At 46.2% G+C, this 23,861-nt stretch overlaps 1 protein-coding gene and 1 long non-coding RNA gene across 2 annotated transcripts in view; one reads left to right on the top strand and one right to left on the bottom strand.

Annotated features, from left to right (window-relative positions):
• NSMAF (neutral sphingomyelinase activation associated factor) overlaps window positions 1-23,861 on the top strand; it is a 228,385-nt gene that overhangs the window by 46,806 nt on the left and 157,718 nt on the right. The gene's annotated exons all lie outside the window — the stretch shown is intronic.
• Window positions 2,525-13,739, bottom strand: LOC115477729. The gene is made up of 3 exons (XR_003943371.1): window positions 13,661-13,739; window positions 10,855-10,857; window positions 2,525-2,535 (listed from the first exon to the last, which is right to left on the bottom strand). It is a non-coding gene; the product is annotated as an uncharacterized LOC115477729 (long non-coding RNA).

Genomic DNA, 23,861 nt, shown 5'->3' with positions numbered 1-23,861 from the left:
GATTCTCAAAACGTTCTCTGGGTAACGGTTTGGTCATGATGTCAGCTGTCATCTCACTGGTGTGACAATAGTGTAGACTGATGACCCCTTCTTTCGCCAACTCTCGCACGTTGTGGTATTTCGTTGCGATGTGCTTGGTGCGTGACTGAACCTTGTCATTCTGTGACAGTCGGATGCAGCTCTGATTATCTTCCATTATCTGGATTGGTCTCTTTTCAGCTATTCCAAAATCCAGCAAAAGTTTTTCAATCCACATCAGTTCTCTGCATGCTTCTGATACAGCCACATATTCAGCTTCTGTAGAAGACAGACTCACAATACTTTGTTTATGACTGGCCCAAGAAATTTGTACATTTCCATACATAAACACATATCCACTTGTGGATTTATAGTCAGAATGATCCCCTGCCCAATCTGAATCACAGTAACATATTAGTTTTGGATTACTATTGGCTGAAATCTTTAATTTACAATCAATGGTACCTTTTAAATACCTTACCATCCTTTTAACTGCAGTCCAATCTGATTTGGTAGGTGAACTGACCCTTCTGCTCAAAATTCCTACTGCATTTGCTATATCAGCCCTGTATGTGGTAGTCAGATATAAAAGCTTACCTATGGCTGATCTATATTGGATGTTATCTGGTAAAGGTTCTCTTACTGTTTCATCCTTCAGAAAATCAGTGATCATGGGAGTGCTTACAACTTGGGCATCTTGCATACCTAAACTTTCAATAAGCTCATTTATTTTCTGCTTCTGGCTTAGAAGATAAGAACCATCATTTTGTTTCTCAATTTCTATACCAAGATAGTATGACACATTACCAAGTTCTTTTATCTCAACATTCAGGTTTAAATATTTTACAATGTCCTTGTACTCTTGCTCACTTTCGCTTGCAATGAGCAGATCATCAACAAAAGCTAAAATGTATGCATATTGTCCATTTCTGCACCTAGTGTACAAGCATTTATCTGCTTCACCTTGCTTAAATCCTAAATTTGTCAATATTTCATGCAATTTGTCATTCCAACATTTTGCACTTTGCTTTAATCCATAAAGACCTTTGTTTAATTTACACACTAGCTGTCTTTGTTTTGTATTTATGAAACCTGTTGGCTGTTCCATGTACAAGTCTTCAGTTATATCTCCATGAAGAAATGCTGTTTTCACATCAATGTGGTTGACTTGCATGCCTTTTGAGACTGCAATGCTCAGAAGTGTTCTAATTGTCGTGTGTTTCACTACAGGTGCAAACACTTCATCAAAATCTTCTCCATATTTTTGAAGATATCCCTTTGCGACTAATCTGGCTTTATACCTTTCCACTTTTCCTTGTGCATTCCTTTTTAACTTGAATACCCATTTGCATCCTATAGCTTTCTTGCCAGGAGGTAATTTTGTAAGAATCCAAGTATTTTTATCCAATGCATCAATTTCTTCTTGTGCTGCTTTATGCCATTCAGCAGCTTCTTCTGCAGGCATTTTCTCAATCTCATCCCATGTTAAGGGCTCTTGAGCTTCTGCTGACTTTGTTAGGTAAGACAGTCTTGGGGTTGGAACACCTTTGTTTTCCCTGGATGAGCGTCTGACAACAGGTTGGTCCGACCTTTCCGCATCCTCTAAATCTGAGAGTCCTTCTCCAATTGATTCCCCTTCTCCAACTGTACTGTCTCCTGCGATGATCCTTTCTATGTCTGCTTCCTCTGCCTGTTCCTCGTTAGATACAGATGAGTTGCTTTCAGACATCCGCCTTGGTATGGCATTTATATACACTGGCATGTCTATTATGGTTCTAGTTTCATATTCTGGATGATAAGGCTCATCTGGGATAATCCAGCCTTTATGAACCCTTTTGTTTTCATCAAAATATGTAACATGTCTTATGCCAACAATGCCAGTTTTCAGGTTCAAAATTCTATATCCTTTGTGTCCTGGAGCATAGCCAACTAAAATGCCCCTTTCTGTTGTGGAATCCAGCTTATGCCTTCTTTGCTTTGGTACATGAGCATATGCTGTACTTCCAAATGTTCTTATGTGTGACAGGTTTGGCTTCCTACCATGCCATGTCTCATGTGGTGTGCGCTCAGCGCCTTTAGTTGGCATTCTGTTTTGTAGGTACACTGCTGTGAGAATGGCTTCCCCCCATAGTCTTTTAGGGAGATTGCTATCTGACAGCATACATCTGGTCATTTCCACAAGTGACCTAAATTTTCTCTCTGCAACAGAATTTTGCTCTGGTGTATAAGCTACTGTTGTGATATGCTGAATGCCTTCTTGTTCTAGAAATGTGCGCATGCTTTGTGAAGTGAACTCACCACCATTGTCGGTCTGAAGAACCTTTGGTTTTCTTTCAAATTTATTGCTCACCATGGCTACGTATTTCTTCAGCATGTCTGTGACTTGACTTTTTTCTTTCAGCAAATAGGCCACACAATATCTAGAGAAATCATCCAAGAATATTAGCACAAATCTGTTATTTCCCAATGATGGGATATTAAACGGTCCACATAAGTCACTGTGTATTAAGTCCAGCACTTTATTACTCCTATTTCCTGTGTATGCAGGAAATGAGGGTCTCACACCTTTTTGTGTAACACAGTCTATGCATTTCTCCATTTTACCAGTATCTGCACATCTGAATGCCAGTGGCAAGTTGCTTACTGTAAAGATCCTGGATCACCTTAAAATCACGATGTCCCAGGCGGCGGTGCCAGATTTCCAGACTACATTTACCATCATTCTTCCTTACTTGCGCCATATGTGAGGCTTCACCTGAAATGCTCAGTTTATAAATATCATTATGCATAAAAGCTTCAGCATACACTTCATCATTTTTAGAGATTGTGCACTTACTGTTTTCAAAATGAATCACAAATCCCTTCTTATCTAATGTAGATACACTAAGCATATTGCAAACTGCTTGGGGAATATACAAGACATCACTTACAGGAATTTCTTTAACTTCATTAGACACTTTGCATTTTAAGAATCCAATGCCTTTTGCTTGGATCTGAGTAGTCCCTGCGTTTGCAGTTTGAAGAATACCTTCTTCTGGACACATTTCCTGAAAGAAATCCTTACAATTGGTTAAATGGCATGTGCTCCCCGAATCCAAAATCCAAGTACTTTCATTTGAATTATTATTTACCATAGTCAAAGATTTTTCTACCATTAGAAAGCTCTTATGTTTATTATTGTCCTTCATACATTTCCTGGTTGGAGAATTCTTTTGTTCCATTGGCTTAGGTGAGCTAGAGGGAGTGTTTTGTGTTTCCTTACACCATTTAGATACATGTCCCTCCTTTCCACATGAGTAGCAAATCAGCTTGCCCTTGGGTGGAGTTTTCCCATAGCTCCGCCTTCCTCTGTTCTTTGCCAAGAAATTTGTTTCATTTCTCTCTGACTTGCTTTGAGAACACATCTCCTCAGAATCATTAATTATGCATTCCTGCCTCAGTTTTGATGCTGCCTGTTCAAAAGATTGCCCTTCAATGGCTTCATTTACAGACCTAAAAACATCAAACTTCTTTGATAGTGAGGTAAAAAGAAATGCTCTTTTCAATGCATCACACATGGGAATTCCAGAAAGTTCTAACTTTTGAAATGAAGACATAAGATGCATAATGTGATCATTACATTTACTTTTATCCCTTAATTTGGTTTCATTCAACTCTGCCAACCAAATTGGTTGCTGTTTTGCATATGTAGTTGCATACATAGTTCTCAGTTTATATAAAATGTCCTTTGCTGTATCTTTTCCCTCCACTAATATGGCTTGTTTCTCTGAGAGAGCTTCCAAAAACATGCACTTCACATAATAGTTTGCATTGTCCCATTCAGCCATATTTTCAGCTGTTCTGTTTTGGTCTAAGCATATATTTAATTTCTTTGCTTGAAGGAGACATCTGAATCTTAGTTCCCACTGCTGATAATTAAATTCAGTTAATTTAGGCACCTTGAGAGAGTAGAAAAATGGTGAATTTCCTCCCTCAGCCATTTTCTTAGCCTTCTGTTTGGTGTGTGGGGGGAGAGAGAGACAGACTGAATCTTTCTTTTAAAACTTAAGAGAAAAATGTGGCTTTTTTACTGCCTGGTAATATTTCTCTTCCTTTTCAATTCCTGGCCCTGGGCCCATAACCCTTTTGTTGGATTATTTGTAGTAAATAATTAGCAGATTTTATACACACAGCTTCAGCTTTAGAAATGTTAATTTCTTTTCTTCATCTCTCTCTCATACACCCCAGAATAATTCACTGCTGAGTCACTTTAAAGTTGAAGTAACAAAACATCTGTTTACTCACAGTTTGTAGTTAGATTATATTCAGACAGGCTTATATATACATAATACTATACATTTGGATTATCAGCTCTTTCCATGTGCTTAGATGGTAATGGATGCTCACACCATAGATCCTCTCAGGTTAGGAGAGACCATGAGCTCCATGTGCTGTGCCTAACCCCACAGGAAGTTGCATGGGTGTGACCTCTCTAAGCAGGGTTGCCAGATGGCAAAAAAATTTCCAGCCCAATTAGTGGCCAAAAGGAGCCCAACGTTAATATTCATGCGGAATTATGAATATTCATAAAAAATTATGAATATTCATAGGAAATTATGAATATTAATGAGGAAATTATGAATATTAATGAGAAATTCGATATATTGCAAATTACGTTTCTATTTGAGTAGATTTTAAAATTAATTTAAGCAAGCACTTAGCTTAAGTATCAAGATCCTGACAGGAAATGCTGAGGCAACAGGAACAGGATGGCGACTGAAGCAGCAACAGAGCACCTGAAAAAAAACAGAATCAGAGCACCTGAAAACAGAAGCAGCAATGGTGACTGAGGTAGGCCCAGGCCAGGAACAGAACACTGAGGCAGGCCCAGGAAACCAGGTACACACTGAGGCCTGCCCCAGTGTTCCTGTTCCTGGAACTGCCCCAGTGTTACTGCTCCTGCCCAGGAATAGGAACAGGAACAGGAACACCAAGGCAGGCCCAGGGACAGGGACAGGAACATCACCATCGTCCATCACCAAGGCAGGAACAGGCACAGGAACACAAACTGAAAGAGAAAAAGAAAAAGAAACAGATTAGGATGGAACAGTTAGAAGTACACTGAATGAAACAGATGAAAATGAAACTGGCACAGACAGGAATGCTGAACTCTCCAGTCCTAGCTCCCGAGGCAGGCACAGGAACACTGAACACCAACGCAGACAGAGGCAGCCAGGCACAGGAACTCGGACTGAAAAGGAAACAGGGGGGAATAAAGGATTACTGTCTCACCCAATGCTCAGGTTACTGTGTGACACCCACCCCCTCCTAGAAGAGGACTCACCGGGCTCTTAGGGCCTTGGGACCGTATACTGCAGGAACACTGGAAACTCCGCTGCAGGCACACTTGGGGCTCTCCCACTCTGGACTCTGGAGCAGGAAAGCTGTAGAGGCTGCAAAAGAGGGAAAGAATCAAGGATGAGTGAGTGACCGCCTTTGCTTACACAGAGACCTCCATCGCCCCACTTAGGAGATTGAAGAAGAAAAGTAAGAACTCACCAGGCGATGAATCAGCCAGGTGTCACAGGAACACTACTACTACTTAACATTTCTAAAGGCGAAAGAACCCCTTCTGACTCGATGGACGCAGCCAGGCATAGGAACCCCCCCTGACTCGTTTCACACGGACAGGCAAAGGAACCCTCTCTGACTCGTTCAACGTAGCCAGGCACAGAAACCCCCTGGCTCTCTTTGACGCAGCCAGGCACAGGAACTCGGACTGAAAAGGAAACAAGAGGGAATAAAGCATGACTCTCTCACCCAATGCTCAGGTTACTGTGTGACACCCACCCCCTCCTAGAAGAGGACTCACCGGGCTCTTAGGGCCTTGGGACCGTATACTGCAGGAACACTGGAAACTCCGCTGCAGGCACACTTGGGGCTCTCCCACTCTGGACTCTGGAGCAGGAAAGCTGTAGAGGCTGCAAAAGAGGGAAAGAATCAAGGATGAGTGAGTGACCGCCTTTGCTTACACAGAGACCTCCATCGCCCCACTTAGGAGATTGAAGAAGAAAAGTAAGAACTCACCAGGCGATGAATCAGCCAGGTGTCACAGGAACACTACTACTACTTAACATTTCTAAAGGCGAAAGAACCCCTTCTGACTCGATGGACGCAGCCAGGCATAGGAACCCCCCCTGACTCGTTTCACACGGACAGGCAAAGGAACCCTCTCTGACTCGTTCGACGTAGCCAGGCACAGAAACCCCCTGGCTCTCTTTGACGCAGCCAGGCACAGGAACTCGGACTGAAAAGGAAACAAGAGGGAATAAAGCATGACTCTCTCACCCAATGCTCAGGTTACTGTGTGACACCCACCCCCTCCTAGAAGAGGACTCACCGGGCTCTTAGGGCCTTGGGACCGTATACTGCAGGAACACTGGAAACTCCGCTGCAGGCACACTTGGGGCTCTCCCACTCTGGACTCTGGAGCAGGAAAGCTGTAGAGGCTGCAAAAGAGGGAAAGAATCAAGGATGAGTGAGTGACCGCCTTTGCTTACACAGAGACCTCCATCGCCCCACTTAGGAGATTGAAGAAGAAAAGTAAGAACTCACCAGGCGATGAATCAGCCAGGTGTCACAGGAACACTACTACTACTTAACATTTCTAAAGGCGAAAGAACCCCTTCTGACTCGATGGACGCAGCCAGGCATAGGAACCCCCCCTGACTCGTTTCACACGGACAGGCAAAGGAACCCTCTCTGACTCGTTCGACGTAGCCAGGCACAGAAACCCCCTGGCTCTCTTTGACGCAGCCAGGCACAGGAACTCGGACTGAAAAGGAAACAAGAGGGAATAAAGCATGACTCTCTCACCCAATGCTCAGGTTACTGTGTGACACCCACCCCCTCCTAGAAGAGGACTCACCGGGCTCTTAGGGCCTTGGGACCGTATACTGCAGGAACACTGGAAACTCCGCTGCAGGCACACTTGGGGCTCTCCCACTCTGGACTCTGGAGCAGGAAAGCTGTAGAGGCTGCAAAAGAGGGAAAGAATCAAGGATGAGTGAGTGACCGCCTTTGCTTACACAGAGACCTCCATCGCCCCACTTAGGAGATTGAAGAAGAAAAGTAAGAACTCACCAGGCGATGAATCAGCCAGGTGTCACAGGAACACTACTACTACTTAACATTTCTAAAGGCGAAAGAACCCCTTCTGACTCGATGGACGCAGCCAGGCATAGGAACCCCCCCTGACTCGTTTCACACGGACAGGCAAAGGAACCTCTCTGACTCGTTCGACGTAGCCAGGCACAGAAACCCCCTGGCTCTCTTTGACGCAGCCAGGCACAGGAACTCGGACTGAAAAGGAAACAAGAGGGAATAAAGCATGACTCTCTCACCCAATGCTCAGGTTACTGTGTGACACCCACCCCCTCCTAGAAGAGGACTCACCGGGCTCTTAGGGCCTTGGGACCGTATACTGCAGGAACACTGGAAACTCCGCTGCAGGCACACTTGGGGCTCTCCCACTCTGGACTCTGGAGCAGGAAAGCTGTAGAGGCTGCAAAAGAGGGAAAGAATCAAGGATGAGTGAGTGACCGCCTTTGCTTACACAGAGACCTCCATCGCCCCACTTAGGAGATTGAAGAAGAAAAGTAAGAACTCACCAGGCGATGAATCAGCCAGGTGTCACAGGAACACTACTACTACTTAACATTTCTAAAGGCGCAAGAACCCCTTCTGACTCGTTCGACGTAGCCAGGCACAGAAACCCCCTGGCTCTCTTTGACGCAGCCAGGCACAGGAACTCGGACTGAAAAGGAAACAAGAGGGAATAAAGCATGACTCTCTCACCCAATGCTCAGGTTACTATCTGACACCCACCCCCTCCAAGAAGAGGACTCACCGGGCTCTTACGGCCTGGAAACTCCACTGCAGGAAGGTGCACAATCGTCATCGTCGGGTATCAACATCACGTCATCCTCCTCCTCCTCCTCCTGGGTCTGGCTTGTACTCTCATAAATATCAGACTTGAATAAACTCAGCATCTGATCTGTAGGAACAAACTCATGGCAGCATATGCCTTTACGCCCCATGTAGCTACGAATACGCAACAAGGCTTCCAGAGTGCCTTGTCGCATCCTGTTTCTTAGTTTTGTCTTGATCAGATTCATCTGAGAAAAGGTTCTTTCCACAGCTGCATTGCTGAAAGGCAAAGCCAACATAGATAGGGCAAAATTCCCTAGCAGGAGGAAGTCATGATCTCCTGTAGCATCTGTGTGATTTGCTACAGTCACCCAAAACTGCTCGATCTCATTGTCCCTGTAGGTTGGCCATAACACTGTGCTGATCCGCAGCCACTGTTGCTCCAGATCTCCAACACTACCGTTATACAGAGGTAGAAATGACAACTTCGACAGCTGTGGTTTCAGGGCTCCAAGGACAACAGATGGAGAAAGATCTGACAGAGACTGTAGCAGCTGGACATTTGACGGTAGCCTCTTACGCATTTCCCTCAGCAGTTCAAATAGGTAATCTCTACAGCGTTCTTTAATGTGTTCTGCAGATGCGGGTTCAAGTCCAGAGTCATGCAGCGCCAACTGGAATTCGATACCAAAGTTCATCGCTGCCAGCGGTAGATGCTTAGACCTGTCTTCCAAATCATACGTGATAGTTGCGCCCCACGATGTTAATGTGATCGGTCGCACAAGTTGCAGCAGCATGGTGTGATACAATGTCATCAGGTCGTCAAGCAAACGGACAGGGCTGGCTTTATCAGACTGAAACAGCTTGTTCACTCGGTTGAGTTCCTGCAGTATGGGCCTCAAAAATATCAAGTACAGCTTGTTTTGTGGTGTGTTGTACATCTGGTACAGCTGGTCAGCGGTGTAGCTGCGTGTCTCATCCTTCGCTACCTGGAAGTGAAGCTTCAGTTCATCATATTGGTCAAGCACACGCTGAACACAAGCAGCTATGGACAGCCAGCGAGTGTCTGACAACCTCAGGATCTTTAGTGGTTCTTCACCAACATTAATGCATTGATATATCTGTTTGTATTTCTGCTGGCGAACAGTACTATGGCAGAACCAGTTATAGGTCTCAGCAACCATGAATTCAATGTTCCTTGGCAGCACCATCAGCGCATGTGATGAACTCAGCTGAATTGAATGGCAAATACACTTGATATGTACAATGTTGGGGCACACTTCACGGAACCTTGTTATTACTGAATTATTTCTGCCACACATGGTGCTACAGCCATCAGTTGCTAAGCCAATGCATTTGTCTATTTGAAGATGATTTGCTGTAAGAAAATTGGTTATGGCACTGAATATTCCTTCTGCAGTACCAGTCTCAAGGGCTAATATTCCTAGAAATGCGGTGCTAATAGACTTCAAGGAAGTACTGTAGTAGTGCACCATCACACACAGCTGCTTCTCTAGGCCAATATCTGTGCTTTCATCGATGATCAAGGAATAAGACGCGTCATTTGTGCCCAGGTCCGAAATTAATTCTTGATGGAAGGCAGGGCCAAGTACATTCTTGATCAGTGCAGAACATTTTGTGCGGTGTATAGCTATGTCTTTGCCCGAAATGGCTTTGACAACCTGGCCTAGGTGATCGATCGTTGCAATACTGGAATGGCACGCAACGTGTGCCGCCAACTTCAGCTCCGCTATCTTGGTCGATTTGTCAATAGTGGTAGGCTGGCAGCCCATATCAAATAAAGTCCTAACACTTGAAAACGGCGCTGCATTCTTCTTATGTTTGGCTGTATTGGCATGGTTAACTAAGTCAGCATGATGTGGACGTATCTCAGCTTTGCAAAAACGACAATATGCTTTTTTGTCATCTCCTGGCACACTCCTTATCCAGTCTTTTAAGAGTGCCTCTTTCTCCCAGCTCTTGCAGTACTTCTTTGTATATGTTGCCCACTTTCCCATGATGATATTATGAATCGGAACAGTCGGGAAGTAGCAAACGATCAGGACTGTCTTTTTGTCTATATGGTGTACAGCGCTGCGTATGACTTATAGCGCTATAGAAATGATAAGTAGTAGTAAAAAACAAGCTGTAGTAAAGAAATACAGATTTGTTAACCATGTGAACCACAAATATATGCAATAAAGTGCCATACATAACCCCTTCCCCTCCCCTTTTACATTAGCAATCTTATGCAGATGCATGCCTATCAAACATAAAAAAGGCGAGTGACTGACTGACTCGCAAATGCACAGTAGAGACTTCCCTCTCTGTCCCGCTCCCGCGTCAATACCGCCGCCGAGGTTGCTACCGCTCCCCCCCCCCCCACTCGGAGTCGCCACCGCCACTCCTCCACCCGGCCCAGGCCCTCTCTTCCCTTCTGAACTTACACATCCATTCGCCAAACGCAGCAACGCACATCAGCTGAGCTGCCCCTTCCTTCTCTGCCTGTGTCCCGCCCTCGCTGACGTAACGTCACAGGAGGGCGGGCCCACAGGCAGAGAAGGAAGGGTCCATGGCAGCTGAGCTGATGTGCGTTGCTGCGTTCGGCAAATGGATGTGTAAGTTCAGAAGCGAAGAGAGGGCCCGGGCCGGGTGGAGGGGTGGTGGCGGCGGCGGCGACTCCGAGGGGGGGGGGGAACAGTGGCCACCTCGCGGGGGGGGGGGGGGGTTGAGGGGAAGGAAAACCCCCAAAACCAGCCCATTTTTACGGGCTCAACGGCTAGTATAGCAATAAGGCAGTATATGACAATCTCTCTTAATGTAATGCATCTTCATTGTGGATATTCTGAAAGCCCAACTGGTTGGGTGTGCCCAGCTCAGTGTACCCCTGTAATCCTCCTGAGTATATTTATTTTAGAAAAAGGGAACACACTTTACAAATAACACGTCAGCAAAAAGCTCTCTTAATAGCTAGTCCTTATGAGGACAGGCCCTAGAGCACCTAAATAACCTGCTATTATGAAACTTCATGTGCAGTACATCTTGCCTTTTCTTTTCCAATGTAGCATTTCATCCTCTCCCTCCGCTTCTTCCATCCATGCCCATTACCATTACCCTCCCCCTCCCTTCTATACATGTGCATTTCCCCCTCTTGGTCTCCCCCTGCCCAATATCTTGCACCTCTGCTGTCTCTCTTTGCTCCTGATGCAGGTTGAAATACTGTAATTGTCCCTAATCGTAATCTTAAGCAGCATCATTATAATTAGCATCAAACAACATACAGTGGGGGAAATAAGTATTTGATCCCTTGCTGATTTTGTAAGTTTGCCCACTGACAAAGACATGAGCAGCCCATAATTGAAGGGTAGGTTATTGGTAACAGTGAGAGATAGCACATCACAAATTAAATCCGGAAAATCACATTTTGGAAAGTATATGAATTTATTTGCATTCTGCAGAGGGAAATAAGTATTTGATCCCTCTGGCAAACAAGACCTAATACTTGGTGGCAAAACCCTTGTTGGCAAGCACAGCGGTCAGACGTCTTCTGTAGTTGATGATGAGGTTTGCACACATGTCAGGAGGAATTTTGGTCCACTCCTCTTTGCAGATCATCTCTAAATCATTAAGAGTTCTGGGCTGTCGCTTGGCAACTCGCAGCTTCAGCTCCCTCCATAAGTTTTCAATGGGATTAAGGTCTGGTGACTGGCTAGGCCACTCCATGACCCTAATGTGCTTCTTCCTGAGCCACTCCTTTGTTGCCTTGGCTGTATGTTTTGGGTCATTGTCGTGCTGGAAGACCCAGCCACGACCCATTTTTAAGGCCCTGGCGGAGGGAAGGAGGTTGTCACTCAGAATTGTACGGTACATGGCCCCATCCATTCTCCCATTGATGCGGTGAAGTAGTCCTGTGCCCTTAGCAGAGAAACACCCCCAAAACATAACATTTCCACCTCCATGCTTGACAGTGGGGACGGTGTTCTTTGGGTCATAGGCAGCATTTCTCTTCCTCCAAACACGGCGAGTTGAGTTCATGCCAAAGAGCTCAATTTTTGTCTCATCTGACCACAGCACCTTCTCCCAATCACTCTCGGCATCATCCAGGTGTTCACTGGCAAACTTCAGACGGGCCGTCACATGTGCCTTCCGGAGCAGGGGGACCTTGCGAGCACTGCAGGATTGCAATCCGTTATGTCGTAATGTGTTACCAATGGTTTTCGTGGTGACAGTGGTCCCAGCTGCCTTGAGATCATTGACAAGTTCCCCCCTTGTAGTTGTAGGCTGATTTCTAACCTTCCTCATGATCAAGGATACCCCACGAGGTGAGATTTTGCGTGGAGCCCCAGATCTTTGTCGATTGACAGTCATTTTGTACTTCTTCCATTTTCTTACTATGGCACCAACAGTTGTCTCCTTCTCGCCCAGCGTCTTACTGATGGTTTTGTAGCCCATTCCAGCCTTGTGCAGGTGTATGATCTTGTCCCTGACATCCTTAGACAGCTCCTTGCTCTTGGCCATTTTGTAGAGGTTAGAGTCTCACTGATTCACTGAGTCTGTGGACAGGTGTCTTTCATACAGGTGACCATTGCCGACAGCTGTCTGTCATGCAGGTAACGAGTTGATTTGGAGCATCTACCTGGTCTGTAGGGGCCAGATCTCTTACTGGTTGGTGGGGGATCAAATACTTATTTCCCTCTGCAGAATGCAAATAAATTCATATACTTTCCACAATGTGATTTTCCGGATTTAATTTGTGATGTGCTATCTCTCACTGTTACCAATAACCTACCCTTCAATTATGGGCTGCTCATGTCTTTGTCAGTGGGCAAACTTACAAAATCAGCAAGGGATCAAATACTTATTTCCCCCACTGTATATATCCAGCAGCATAATCACCACAATATGAATATAATCAACATCTGCATCATAATCAAACCTGCAGCATTATCATATATATAATCAAACCAGCAGCAAGAACAAAAACAAGTTCAAAGCAAATGCCCCCTGTGTATTACTTGGTAGCAATAAAGTAATATTCACATTGCGAGAGGCCTGAACCAACAGCTGTTTTCCACTAAACATATGAAGGAATTTGGAAGCCCTTCCCTCATTCAATTTGAACCTGTAGAATACAGATAAAAAAAAGGGAAGTGCATTTTTACAATATACAAGCAGCCAGTGGCGTACCAAGGGGGGGGGGGGGGGCAGTCCGCCCTGGATGCACACTGCTGGGGGGGTGCCACGCGCCAGTCAGCTTCATTGGTTTCCATGTTCCCTTTGCCCCGGAACAGGTTACTTTCTGTTCTGGGGCAGAGGGAGCATGGAAACCAACGAAGCTGACCGGCACCCCCCGCCCCCCAGCAGCGTGCGTCTGGGGGAGGGGGGGTTCTTTCGCCGGGGTGGGGGGGGGGGGAGACAGGGCGCATCGGCGATCCGCCCCGGGTGTCAGCCACCCTAGGAACGCCACTGCAAGCAGCACTGCAAATTGCAATCCACAAAACAAAATGAGCAAGATCCCACACATACATGCCATCTTTTATTTTGATCTAGGCACAGGAAAAAAGGTTTTAAATGCACCCAGGTTTCAACTTCATTCATGTTTAATATGTGATATAACTGTTATACGCCAATACATGAGCACATGATTCTCATAACATGCCTGTTTTAGTGTCCCTTTTATCAGGAGAAAACAAGAAAATTCACATGCTAGGCTAGGATGTCCCCCCTATTAAACCAGCCAAATCATCACGGACGTACATAAATCTGCACTACCCAAGTTGCAAAGGACTCAAATACAAAACAACCAACGCATCCACTTTTTCATACATGGGCACACAACTGTGGAACACATTACCAAAAGCCTTGAAAACTATGAATAGCCACCTAAACTTCCAGAAAACACTGAAAACCAACCTGTTTAAAAAGGCATACCTAGCCAACCCAACATAAATGCCCAAACTATGCAACACAAGAAACTAAGTACAGTATGGACATAACACAACTCTCCCGTGACATGATCCCTTACCGTACCACAACATCACTCTTTATTTGTTTACACCAGAGTCTGCAAACGCTACCCCGGAACTATGTAAGCCACATTGAGCCTACAAATAGGTGGGAAAATGTGGGATACAAATGTAATTAAAATAAATAAGTGAAAATAAATATAAAGATTTTGTTTCATGAAAAATGCAGATTTATGTCCCTAGTCATGCATCTAATCTAAAGGTTATATAATCATTTCAAGACAGCCAGTGAATGGTTTTACTTATTAGTAGAACATAACCACAGAGGCATCATAGGGCTGCAATTTCAGCTAAGAAACAGGTTATAACTTATTTTGAGTTAGTCTTCAGTGGGCCAAACTTGCTTTCATTGTGCCATCACCATCCAGCTGGATAGGCAGTGTCTTAAAAGATGGAGGATAAAGGTATATTTGTTGTACATTTTTTTTTGTCCCACATTATCTCAAGCAAACTCAGGTTCAATGAGGCTTACATTTGAAAATACAGTAAGACAGAATAACAGAATTCAGTTATTATATCATGGCAGCAAGTACATGGATATGTCAAAACATTTAACAAAAGATGAGATTATTACCACATATGCCCAGATGGTCATTTAAAAGTCTGCCCTTTAATGTGTAGAACAAATTAGTAGTACTGTAACCGATGATACCAATACTCCTCTGTGTACATCCATATGCTGCATATGCCAGCAATGCATGTTTGAAAATATAAGCTGTGGAAGAAATAAAAATGGGTGCGGGGTCCAGGAGGTCCAGCCGCCACCTTGGCGACTCGGAGAGTATGGGAGGGGGTCAGAGGGGGGGGAGGGTGGGAGGGTCCAGCAGCAAGTTGGGAGGACTAGGGAGAGGAGGGGGTGGGTCCAGAGAGTATGGGAGGGGGTCAGGGGGAGAGGGTGGGAGGGTCCAGCAGTGAGTCGGGACTAGGGAGAGGAGGGGGTGGGTCCAGAGAGTATGGGAGGGGGTCAGGGTGGGAGGGTCCAGCAGTGAGTTGGGACTAGGGAGAGGAGGGGGTGGATCCAGAGAGTATGGGAGGGGGTCAGGAGAGAGGGGGGGGGGGCTGGGGCGTCCAGCAGAGAGTCAGGACTAGGGAAAGGGGGGGAGTGGGTGCGGGGTCCAGGAGGATTTGCATGCAGTGGGGACTGGAGTAGCAGGAAGGTTTGCTTTGCTTGCTTGTTAAATAGTAGTAGTTGTTGCTTTGTTTTGAGTGTACTGCTGTAGCAGCATTACACACTCAGAACAAAGCAACAGTGTAGATGAACTGGTGGTGGCTTCAAATTGCTGACGTCACGTACATAACCCCGCCCTCCCTGTCGGATCCGGAAAATAAATGAGTGAATGAATATTGAACTTCCTGCTGCTGCTGGTCTGAGTCGGTCGGAGAGTAGACGACGGTCTCGGGACAAGAATTGAAGATGAAGGTATGAAGAGAGAGAGTGTAGAAGACGGACGGACAGTAGGGAGAGCCCTCTAGGAGGTCGGAGACTCACTACGGGAGGGGAAAGAGGGTGGGGGCCCACACCACACCACATGGCATCTCGGAGTACTCAGGGGGTGGGGTCTGCCTGGGGGGACTCGGAGGTGGTGGTGGGTGGGGGCAGGGCCGCCGAGAGACTGGGCCGGGCCCGGGACAGGGCCGCCCCTGGGCCCCCCCCCCCCCCCCCCCCCCCCACTGCCGGGCCCTTGCACTATATGTAGATCCTTCAAGAGGTAGTGTGTCATGATTTAGGCTCTACACCTTTTCTGATGTTTTGGTGCCACCTCAGTAAAGCCAAAACACAATCTCTCCACTGCAAAACACTATACACAAACTTTTGCAAAAATCCACTCATAACCTTACCAAACCATAACAGCATAACAACACTAATTCCAAGGACAGGACGAACTACAACCTTGTGCGTGGAAAGGCAGCACTATAATTACACCGGTCTCTAAAACACCAGTACACAACCTAATGAAAAACAAAACAAAAAGGGCTGCAAATACTACACACTAGCAGAATACTGTACCTTGATCACACATGAAAAACACATGGCAACAGATATGACACAAGGAACTAGAAATAAAAAAATATGAAGGCAAAATACTGAACTAGAAAGTTACCTCAAGAAGTCAGACTCAGCATGCAGCAATACTAGAAAAATTTAAACTTGCATGAAAAATATCACAGATACACATTTCCAAAAGCTGACATATTCCAATTAATAAATTCTGAATAAAATACTTTTTTCTACCTTTGTTGTCTGATCATAGTTTTTCTATTCGCTTTGGTCCCATCTTCTGTTTTATGCAGTGTCCATTTGATATTTTTTCTCTCACCATCCTCCTGTGTCCTTATGCGTCCTGTCTACCATCTGTAGCCCTGTCCCTATCCTTCCTCAAGTTTCGGCATCTGTCCTGAAAGTGTTCCGACCCAGCCCTTAAATTGAGCATTTCTCCTCACTCCCTTCCCCTCCATCCATGTGCATGTACTTCCTGTCTTCCCTCCCCTCCATCCAAATCCAGCATTTCTCCTCTCTTCCTTTTCCCTCCATCCGTGTGCATCTCCTTCCTTTGTCTTTCCTTCCCTTCATCCTTGTCCAATATTTCTTGCCTTCCATGCCCTCCACTCCATCCATCCATGTTCAGCATTTCTCCTCTCTTCCCTTCCCTCTATCCATGTGCATCTCCTTCCTGACTTCCCTCTCCTCCATCCATCCATGTCCAGCAACTCCTCATTCTCCCCTGGCCTCTCCTCCATCCAACCATATCCAGTAAATTTCCTCTCTCCCCTGCCCCCTCCAATCATCCATCCATGTTCAGCAGTTCTCCTCTCCCCTCTGCCCTGCCCTCCTGTCCAGTGATCTCTTCTCTCTCCCCCTTGCCCTCTTGTCCAGCAATCTCTTCTCTCTCCCCCTTGCCCTCTTGTCCAGCAATCTCTTCTCTCTCCCCCTTGCCCTCTTGTCCAGCAATCTCTTCTCTCTCCCCCTTGCCCTCTTGTCCAGCAATCTCTTCTCTCTCCCCCTTGCCCTCTTGTCCAGCAATCTCTTCTCTCTCCCCCTTGCCCTCTTGTCCAGCAATCTCTTCTCTCTCCCCCTTGCCCTCTTGTCCAGCAATCTCTTCTCTCTCCCCAATGCCCTCTTGTCCAGCAATCTCTTCTCTCTCCCCAATGCCCTCTTGTCCAGCGATCTCTTCTCTCTCCCCCCTAGCCTCTTGTCCAGCGATCTCTTCTCTCTCCCCCCTAGCCTCTTGTCCAGCGATCTCTTCTCTCTCCCCCCTAGCCTCTTGTCCAGCGATCTCTTCTCTCTCTCCAATGCCCACTTGTCCAGCGATCTCTTCTCTCTCTCCAATGCCCACTTGTCCAGCGATCTCTTCTCTCTCTCCAATGCCCACTTGTCCAGCGATCTCTTCTCTCTCTCCCCTGCCCCCTTGTCCAGCGATCTCTTCTCTCTCTCCAATGCCCTCTTGTCCAGCGATCTCTTCTCTCTCTCCAATGCCCACTTGTCCAGCGATCTCTTCTCTCTCTCCAATGCCCACTTGTCCAGCGATCTCTTCTCTCTCTCCAATGCCCACTTGTCCAGCAATCTCTTCTCTCTCCCCCCTGCCCACTTGTCCAGCAATCTCTTCTCTCTCCCCCCTGCCCACTTGTCCAGCAATCTCTTCTCTCTCCCCCCTGCCCACTTGTCCAGCAATCTCTTCTCTCTCCCCCTGCCCTCTTGTCCAGCGATCTCTTCTCTCTCTCCAATGCCCACTTGTCCAGCGATCTCTTCTCTCTCTCCAATGCCCACTTGTCCAGCGATCTCTTCTCTCTCTCCAATGCCCACTTGTCCAGCGATCTCTTCTCTCTCCCCCCTGCCCACTTGTCCAGCAATCTCTTCTCTCTCCCCCCTGCCCACTTGTCCAGCAATCTCTTCTCTCTCCCCCCTGCCCACTTGTCCAGCAATCTCTTCTCTCTCCCCCCTGCCCACTTGTCCAGCAATCTCTTCTCTCTCCCCCCTGCCCACTTGTCCAGCAATCTCTTCTCTCTCTCCAATGCCCACTTGTCCAGCGATCTCTTCTCTCTCCCCCTGCCCTCTTGTCCAGCGATCTCTTCTCTCTCTCCAATGCCCACTTGTCCAGCGATCTCTTCTCTCTCCCCCCTGCCCACTTGTCCAGCGATCTCTTCTCTCTCCCCCCTGCCCACTTGTCCAGCGATCTCTTCTCTCCCCCCTGCCCACTTGTCCAGCGATCTCTTCTCTCTCCCCCTGCCCTCTTGTCCAGCGATCTCTTCTCTCTCTCCAATGCCCACTTGTCCAGCGATCTCTTCTCTCTCTCCCCCCCCCCCTCCGAGATCCAAGGCCCCCCTCTCCTTAAGTCCCTCCCTCCGAATTGCAAAAGCGATCTTGTTTTTACTTCGTCGGGGGTTGGCGAGAGCAGCATGCAGAAGAGAACGCAGTGAAAAGCGTGCAGACTCCCGCTTCAGCCTTCCCTCGTTGTCTGTCTCTCAGCTCTGGTCCCGCCCTCAAAGGCGGGACCACCAGAACTGAGAGACAGACAACGAGGGAAGGCTGAAGCCTGCACGCTTTTCACTGCGTCTGCGTGCTGCTCTCGCCGTAACCCCCACCGAAGAAGTAAGAAGAAGATCGCTTTTGCAATTCGGAGGGAGGGATGGAGGCGGGCCCTGGGAGTCGGACGGAGTGAGGGAGGGACCTAGGAGTCGGACGGAGGAGGGGCGAGCATCCACGGACTTGACGCCGGGCCCCCCTGGAGGCCCGGGCCCGGGGACTTTTGTCCCCCCTGTCCCCCCCTCTCGGCGGCCCTGGGTGGGCGTCTGGGGGATCTGAGTTCCAGCGCAACTCAGAGTAATGGGGTGAGAGCTGGCTGGGGGGGAGTTCAGGTCCTCTTCACGATTCCGGGTGGGTGAGGGCGGGGGGTCCGGATCGGGACGGCTCCGGGATCCAGGCTGGTGTGAATGATGGAGGGGAGGGCGCCAGGGTGGAATTTGGGGGATCATCGGAAAGAATCCGGACCGGAGGGAGGGCTCCAGGCTGGTGTGAGGGAGAGCGGGCAGGGCGGGGGGAATTTGGGGGATCAGATCCTTATTCCTCATTCGGAGGACAGCAGGGCAGCGGCGCCGAGGCGACTCGAGTCGGGGGGGGAGGGGGTGTCCAGGGGGCGGCTGCGGCGGGGGTTTAAATTTCAGTAACTTGAAAAAAAGTTCTCTTACGCGATATTGTAGTTGTAGTACAGTGCTGCAGGCACTGTCTGGCAGGTTGCAGCGTTTTTTTTCTTTCTCTCAAGTCTCTCAACAAATCACGGACGGGACGGACAGCGAGCGGACAAGTCACTGACAAGTCTGCTCTCACGAGTCCAGTCGGCGATGGGGGGGGGCGGCGCCTCAACTCGGCATTTAGTACAGCTGCTCAACCCGCCTCCGCGGGGCTTCTATTAGTCCATTTAGTCGGTTACCGTGGTACCGCATGTGAAACTGGCCAATCAGCGGCGCGCACGAAAACCGCCCAATCGCGCACCGCGGCCCGCGAAAACCGCCCAATAAACCGCACCCCGCATCATTCAAAAATTTCCCGCACAGTCCGCTTTAAAACCGCCCAATTGGGCGGGAAAACCGCCCACCTGGCAACACTGTCTCTAAGCAATTCACATCAGAGGTCACAGAGTAATCACAGAGAAAAACATTTCTGACAGCCAATGCATGTAAAATACAATACATTCCAACAGAGTGCAATTAGCTATACCTCCTGGAAGTATATTGAATTACACCATGTTATCTGCCACGTTAAAGCAAGGTATGGTACCTACCTATATCCTGTCCCTTAGAAGGAATGTCCATATTAGTTTAGTGCAGCAATTAGTACATAGTGTACGAAAAAAGAGTGAGATTGTGTCTGATGCTCTTAAGATGGCTAAACAGGTAGAAAAGGTGGTTGTCAAATCCGGAAGGATGCGTGGGTGCATAACAAGAGGAATGACCAGCAGGAACAAAATGGTGATAGTGCCCTTGTATAATTCTCTGGCGAGGCCCCATTTAGAATACTGTGTGCAGTTCTGGAGACCACACCTATGAGTCAGTCCAGAGGGCGGCTACAAAACTGGTCAGTGATCTCTTTCATAAAGTGTATGGGGACAGACTTAAAGCTCTCAACATGTATACTTTAGAGGAAAGGCGGGAGAGGCATTTAATGTACAGGAGTTGAGCCTCTCTCAAATGAAGGAAAACTCTGGAATGAGGGGACATAGGATGAAGTTAAGAGGTTATAGGCTTAGGAATCTAAGGAAATGCTTTTTCACAGAAAGGGTGGTGGACGCGTGGAATCGCCTCCCAGTGGAGGTGGTGGAGACGAGGAGTGTCTTAATTTAAGAAAGCGTGGGACAAGCACGTGGGATCTCTTAGGGAAAGGAGGAGGCTGTGGATGGGCAGACTGGATGGACCATTTGGCTCTTATCTGCTATCATGTTTCTATAACCTTTTCCGTTTTAGATAATTAGCCACATACAGCTTGGCTTTATTCTGTTCTGCATAATGAGATCCTTTTTGGAGAAAAATGTCATTTTGCCAGCTTTTAAACTCCATAGTTTATTATATTCGTATTTCTTCTGGTATATTTGCTTAAGTATATTCTGGTTATCTCTCTATATAAAAAGCAGCACCAACGTTCTATGAAGCCTCCAGCCGGAAGTGTGAAGGGGGCGAGATATCCGGTTTCCCTATGAGTGTCTGCCCCGCCCTCTCTGTAACAGTCAGTGAAGGAAAACAGCAGAGCACGAAATCAAATCGCTGGCTCTGTAACAGTGAAGGACTCAGAGGGGGGAGGGGAGAGAGGCCAGAGGGCAGGGACACACACACTCCCACATGCACACAGAAGAAAACATTGCTAGCCCCCGTTTCATTTGCATCAGAAACGGGGCTTTTTTACTAGTTGTTAATAATTGTTATTCTGATCTCTTTATATCTCGTTTCAATTCAGAGGGCTTTTTATATCTTCTGGTGAGCTGCAGGGCTTTTTATCTTTCTTTCTTCTGGTGAGTTGCTGTAGATATAAAGTCTCCTCTTGGCGCAGCTTTGAAAGCTTCCCATAAAACAATTGCTTTATTATCATTCAAAGAAATTATTAATGAATTTTTGGATTCTATGTGTGTACCCATCATTAGAAATTAGCTGCGTATTTAAACGCCAGACTGGTTTCTTAAAAGGTGGTTGAGAGTGAAGCTGCACATTGATCGTAATTGCTTCATGATCAGAGATGGCGATAGGCTCTATAGAAGCATTGCTTACGTGTTCTAGCAAATTGTTGGAAATTAAAAATCTATCCTAGTGACTTTGGCGAGGAGAGGAGAAAAGGTGACATCTCTATTGGTAGGGTGAAATTGTCTCCAGGGATTGGTTAAATGAAAGTTATCTATAAGAGACAGTAGTATTGGTGTAAGCTTTTGGACAGTGATATGCTTCTCTTGGACTCTGTCAAGCCAGATGTCAAGGGGCAAATTGAAGTCTTCTGTTAATATAATCAGTAAAGGGTCATATTCGGCCAGTCATTGAGAAATAGAGGAAAAAAAAAGGGTCATCCGTGTTACGAGCATAGATATTTAACAATAATAACTCCATATTTAAAGAGTTTTACATTTAAATGGATCCAGCTACCCTCTCTATCCACAAATGTGTGTTTTATTTCAACATTAACATATCTGTGAAATAATAATGCTACTTCTCTACATTTAACTAAAGCTGGGGAATAAGATGATTCGGTGTTCCACATGGGATTTTTTAAGAGATAAGTGAAATCTTGTAAATGAATTTCTTGTAAGAAAACCACTGTAGCCTGCAGCTTTCTGAAAGCCAGAGTAATTTTCTTTCTCTTCACTGGATGGCCAAGGCCATTTACATTCCAAGACACAAACCTGGTTTTAATTATTTTTGAATCAGACATAGCATCAGATATTAGTGTAACCATATCTTATTTAGCATTGTCACTATATAAAGGAAATTAAGAGTGGTGTCATTGAAATTAATCCAAGGTGATATCTAGACAATCCATTAAATAGATATGTGTGTTTGAAACTAAGAGCATAAAACCTTTGACCAAGGTAAGCATCAATTAACTTGACAAAATACAGCATAGAAAGCAATAATATAATAATATCCACTCCTACCCTAGCTGAGATATTAAACCATCTCTCTGACCTCATATGCAACTTTCTTTAAATTAGTCACCTTACTTTCCAACTGTTCTTATTCTCTCACCTATCTATATGTTCCATCTTTGCTTGTACCCTTCCCAGAGCCGGTGGTGGGAGGCAGGGCTAGTGCTGGCCAGACTTCTACGGTCTGTGCCCTGAAAATGGCAGAAACAAATCAAGTTATCCATCCAATTATCTTAACAATGATATACTGTTCTTTTAAGGGAGGAAAAGCCTCAAATAATGATAGGATACTCCTTTGATCTGTCATTCTACCTAAGGGAGTTCCATCCATTCATCATAGGCTAAAAAAAACCTCCTTAATTTTAAGTATAAGGTCCCCAAACCACACTTTATAATGCTTTTTGCTAGTGTTGTAAGGTTCACTTGTCTCCAGCTCTTCAGTCGTTTTTCACTGTCCACGGCCTGACTTCGACCCGAGTTTCGATATCTGCCTCAAGGTCCGTGGTGCCCGTCGACTGTCGTCTGTAAGAGAGTAATCTTATTACATCACACTATTCTCAAACTTCGACTTCTCTCTTCATTTCAAGACTTTCCTCGTTCAATGCTGGCATTTCTCTCGTAAATCTACATTGCCAACATGGCTGTGGTTTATAAAGCTTGACGTCAGACGCTCATAGCTAAGCCACTCCCATTGCTTACAAATCCATCCAATCAGGTGACTAAAATACCGTGGGAATCTCCTCAAACAGATGTCATCAGAAAATGGGCTATCCCTCTTTGGGTACTAAATCTGTGCCAGGTCCTATCAAAAAAGTTAATGTTGATTAGAAAAACTGATTCCATTGAATCTTTTTTTTTTTTTTTTTTTTTTTGGGGGGGGGGGGGGGGAGAAATGAAATGTGTGTTCCCAGTCCTTCCCTGCCCGCCCCACCTTTAATCTCACAATTAGTCGCAATTAAACATTTTAATCGAAATGCAGCCATACTTATATTTAATGTGAAATATGTTATACATATGTTTTAGCTTCTCGCGTATATGCAGAAATGAATAAAAGAAGCAAAGAAAAAAAACCCAAAGAAAAAAAAGCAGCAACAAAAATATTCCTAGGTTGCTGAAAGAACGTAAAAGTTGTTCTACTGGGTCGTACCAAGGGTCCATCTAGCCCAGTATCCTGTTTCCAAAAGTGACCAGTCCAGGTTACAAGTACTTGCAGAGTCCCAAAGTAGCAAGATTTATTTTTTATTTATCACATTTGATATGGCATGGAAGAGGCTTCAATATGTTTTACAAACTAGAATAATAACAAAGAGAAGAGAGGAAAGGGAGAAAGAGGAGGAAAAAGAATAGAGGGAAGGAAGGGACGTCGGTTAAAGTGAGAACCAAAGGCCTTGGTAAAGAGGTGGGTTTTGACCAGTTTCTTAAAAGCAGAAAGGGTAGCTGCATTTCTGATATGAAGAGGAAGGTCATTCTACACTTCAGGACTAAATACCAGAATGCAGTATCGTGGAAGGAAGTGCAGTGTAAATACTGACAGAGGAGGTAGTGATAGGAGATTGTTGTCTGCTGAATGGAGGGGAGCATAGGGAATGAGCAATCTACTATAATAAAACTTACCCTCAACGTTCTGAGGACACGGACGTCAGTAAAGCCAAGCTCTGACTTCCTTCAAAAAGGTTCGAAGGTTCGTGGTGGTGAAGCCACCAAAATCGCTCCGGGCCTCGCCCTCGAGGGCGGAGCATTGGCAGGGAGGGAGGCGGGGGGGGTGGGAAATCGCTGTGGGCCCCGCCCTCGA

Source organism: Microcaecilia unicolor, chromosome 1 (genome assembly GCF_901765095.1).
Source record: "Microcaecilia unicolor chromosome 1, aMicUni1.1, whole genome shotgun sequence".
NCBI lineage: Eukaryota > Metazoa > Chordata > Amphibia > Gymnophiona > Siphonopidae > Microcaecilia > Microcaecilia unicolor.
Note: the sequence above shows the minus strand (reverse complement) of the source record. Positions and strands in the feature narration are given on the sequence as shown.